Source organism: Priapulus caudatus, unplaced genomic scaffold, assembly GCF_000485595.1.
Source record: "Priapulus caudatus unplaced genomic scaffold, Priapulus_caudatus-5.0.1 Scaffold133, whole genome shotgun sequence".
Classification (NCBI taxonomy): Eukaryota; Metazoa; Priapulida; class Priapulimorpha; order Priapulimorphida; family Priapulidae; genus Priapulus; species Priapulus caudatus.
The window spans coordinates 607,406-611,572 of NW_014577194.1; the positions used below are offsets into that span (position 1 = coordinate 607,406).

General features: G+C 48.3%; 1 protein-coding gene across 1 annotated transcript in view; it reads left to right on the plus strand.

Moving 5' to 3' along the window:
• The first annotated feature begins 608 nt into the window (after nt 1–608).
• LOC106805919 overlaps nt 609–4,167 on the plus strand; it is a 92,583-nt gene continuing 89,024 nt past the window's right edge. The window contains exon 1 of the mRNA XM_014807690.1: nt 609–660. The gene's annotated coding sequence lies outside the window, so the exon portion shown is untranslated. The remainder of the gene's footprint in view (nt 661–4,167) is intronic.

Genomic DNA, 4,167 nt, shown 5'->3' on the forward strand with positions numbered 1-4,167 from the left:
ACACACACACACACACACACACACACACACACACACACACACACACACACACACACACACGCACACACACACACACACACACACATACACACACGTGCGTGCTTCCCAGCCCGTGTCGATCTGATCTACTCACTACTGAGGCAAAATATCTGCTGGCTGCAAAATCAGACACAGTGCCGAATGCGATGTCGCAATTTAATTTAAGCATTATTGGATTTCATCGCATTCATTTATTAATAAACAACGTCTCTTTGATGATGCCGACACCGGTAATTAGCGTATAGCGTTGTCTGGCCATAAGGTCAGTAGAATAGTGAACACATAATTAGAGGTGCCTCAGGCTTCTTCGATGGCATTTTAACTAATGGTATTCTCGATACGCAATATTTGGCCACATTGCCTATACTTTTTCTGAATTTCGAAGCAATGATTAAAATCCACGTTAAGTATGTTTTTTTTTGTGAAAAAAATTCATTTCGCATTTTCATGCATAATTATTTTTGCGCGATGAATTGATCGGATCGAAAGATTTTCGCCATCCGTTTCGTAATGATTTCAAGATTCGTGTTATTTTATATACACACAGTTTGTACAAACATTGCCGCCAGGCGATTGTGATTCTGTTGGGTCGAACGACGCTAGGACATAATTAAAGATTACGTAAGTAGACGATGTGTTATATATTATGATGTAGGCGGTATCATCGCATTTGAACCAAGAGGTCCAATATATATATATGTCCATTACATCTTCTACCTCAAAATCGATTTTGAGGTAGAAGATGTAATGGACATGCGGTGTAGTAGATTATTATAGCAGGTCTGGAGATGAAATCATTTGACGCGCGCTGCTTGCTACAATTGCAGTAATAGCGCTTCCTATAACGATTGGCAATTAAATCGGCATGGTCACGGCTTTGTGCGATGTAATTCACTAGCCGAACCCGGTAATGTCCCGTACGGACACAACCCTCAGACCTGTACACATACCCCCAAGCTATACGATTCATTCATTTCGATGCTAGTTCTCAGGCGGGAAGATGGATGGAGAATACCGGATACAGCTGTAGATGTAACGGCTTACTACCGTCTGCATGGATATCTCAGCCGTGCGTTCGCGGGGTGTGGGGGAGGGAAATATTCGATAAATTATCCGTGTATGTGCGAGGCTGTCAAACAGCGCGGAAAAGCCCGCGTATATAATTGACGTGAGAAAGTGCAGATGATGTGCTGCAATGCGCCGCGGATTGAGAGAATGTTTGGCGCTGAATTGTGTTAGTTTTCCGTCTGGCTGCGCGCACGGCGAACGTCATTACAGCCGAATTATGTTCGCGATATATATATATAAAGGGGGCACGCATCGGTTATTTTGCTGCGGCAGTGATGCTCGTCTGCGAACGAGTTCGGTGGAGTGTGCAGCGGCGTCTGCTGTAAGCACGTCTCTCCTGCTTGTTTTCATTTTGTTTGCTTTCTTTCATTCATTACCCTAGCTGCCTCCTTTCCTTGTTTTTCCGCGTTCCATTTCTCGTCAAGGCACGTGTTTCTGGGTTCGACTTGGTTTCCCCATCTCTCGCGATCACATCTGCTCTTCACTGCGGCATATTCGCCGGGCTTCTCTAACTCGTATATTAGCCCTATTTACCTCTTCTCGTCGTATCTCTCCGTCTCATCTCTCTCTCTCCCTCTCTCCTTCTCTCTCTCTCTCTCTCTCTCTCTCTCTCTCTCTCTCTCTCTCTCTCTCTCTTTCTTTCTTTCTCTCTCTCTCTCTCTCTCTCTCTCTCTCTCTTTCACACACACACAAACACTCTCTGTCTTTCTTTCTCCCTCTCTCTCTTTCTCCCGCTTTTTATTTTCTCTGCTCGCGCACCACCAACTTGCATACACGCGTACAAACACGCACGCACACATGCACGAACGCATGTGCGCACACAATCTCGCATGCGCTCACTCTCTTTCTTCTACGTCTAAGGTATCCCTTACACTGTATGTGTTAGTTGGCGCACAGTCGTCGTAATGGATTTACGAGTCGTAAGAAAGCCAATGGGGAAATCACGGGCACTTGGAGCGTTTCAATAAAATATAATGCTAAATAAATACGAAATCTATTTACTACCAAAGTCTTAATGTTTCTCTACTCTCTTTCGCCTATTATTGCCGACATTTTCCTGTAAATATATACATATATTTATGCATCAGTGTGCGGCTGCGTGCGTGCGGTGTACATGTGTGTTGCAGAGGAGCATTTGCACGGCATTTACAGGAAATTGTCGGCAATAATAGGCGAAAGTGAGTAGAGAAACATTAAGACTTTGGTAGTAAATAGATTTCGTTTAAACTTATTAACCGTTAAACTTTATTTAGTATTATATTTTATTGAAACGCTCCAAGTGCCTGTGGGAGAATTGCCGACTGCCGCCAGAGTGAGAGAGGGGGAGGAAAGAAAGCTGCTGCCAGTAGTTGTTGTCGACCAGGCCTCTAGAGTAAAGGCGCCTCCCCCCCCCTTATTCCGATACATCCGTACTTGTCGCACACGTCGCCCCCTGTTAACATGGCTTCTTCAATTTCAATATGAACGCGAAGCCCCCCCCCCTCCTCCCTTTCTCTCTTTCTCTCTCTCTCTCTCTCTCTGCTCTCAGTGTCTCTTTCTAGACAAGGATTTTTTGTCTCTCTCGTCCTTCTCTCTTCTCTTCTCTCCGTTCTCGTCGTCTGAGTCTCTCTCCTCTCTCTCTCCGTCTCTCTCTCTCTCTCAAAAACTGTCTCTTCTCTCTCTATCCTTTCCTCGTCTTTTCTCTCTGTCTCTCTCTTTACTCTGCTCTCTCTTCTATCTATAACATATAATAATAGGTTAGCATCGAAACTGATTTATTTATGAAAAATACTGACAGAGCCATGTAAAAGATACCACTGAACTCACACCCGCCCCCATCCCCCGCACCGCGCCACGCGTACGACCCGCATAACGGCGCGCGCGCACAATTTTTGCGAAAATTATATAAGAAATAACTAACGCGGCCCCGAACGCTCTTCCCCTCCGTCGCGAACTAGGCGACATAGTCAGCCTCCCCGGTTTCCCCGAAAAAGGTGAACACGAGAGACGATCTCAACAACTCGACGTCTACTTTCTGTCTATAAGGAAGGCTGAATGATGATACTTCGGCGGTTAGGAAGGCGGCCGCGCGCGAGAATCGGGAGGTTAGGCCATGCGCAGCGATGGATACTCACGCCCCCAGTCGCATAGAATCCGCCCCTCTCCCGCTCCCCCAGCCTCCTGATGCCTCCTCCTCTCCTGCTCCTCTCTTCCACGACGCACGCCTCGCTCCCTCCTCTTGCCGTCCTCCTCCTTGCCTCCTCCTCCTTACTCTTCCCTGCCTCCAGCTCCTCACTCCTCCTCCTCTCTTCCCTCTCCCTCCTCCCCCCTCCTCCTCCCTTCTGCTCCTGCCTCTCCCTGCTCCTCGCTCCTGCCTCCTTCTCCTCCTCCTCGCGCTCTCTCCCGTGCCACCTCTTCCCTCCTCCTCCTCCTCCTCTCTCCTCCTCCTTCTCTCCTCCACTCACCTCGTTGGGGCCGTCTCTCTCATCGCTGCTCCTCATCGTTCAGCTAAATGAAGTCGAGTACTGGAGAGATATACAAAGGGCAAGCGCTGTCGAATCGGCGAATCTTCACTGTGCTGGAAGCGAGCGTCTTTCTCGTCTCCGCAAGCGCTGGCGTGTGCGCGGCTTTTCGCGTGCCTTCTCGCAAGCTTCTCGCGTTTCTCCGGCTTTCTCGCGTTTCTCGCAGTTTCTCGGCGGTTTCTCGCGGTTTCCTTGGCGGCTTCGCAGTTTCTCGCGAACTTCGGTATAGCGTCGTAGAGTACGTTAGTTTGCGACTGTATCGATATTGTGTTGTTTAAGATAGAGCGAACGTCGGGTAGCAGGCGTCGCTACGACCGACCAGGCGAGCTTCGCTTCCCAGTTATAGCACGACGGCAGCCAGCAGTCCGTGATATTTATATACCGATACAAATCTTTTCCGGCGGGAATTGCGCTTATATTACTATTACAGCTGCGAGTAATCACTCCATTCGATCTCGCTCGCTCCGATCTCTCGACGACGACAGCGAACCGTGTCGATTGCGTCCGAATGCGCGTATCGAAATCGGCGTATTTATAGGAAGCGTGGGCAGAACGATAG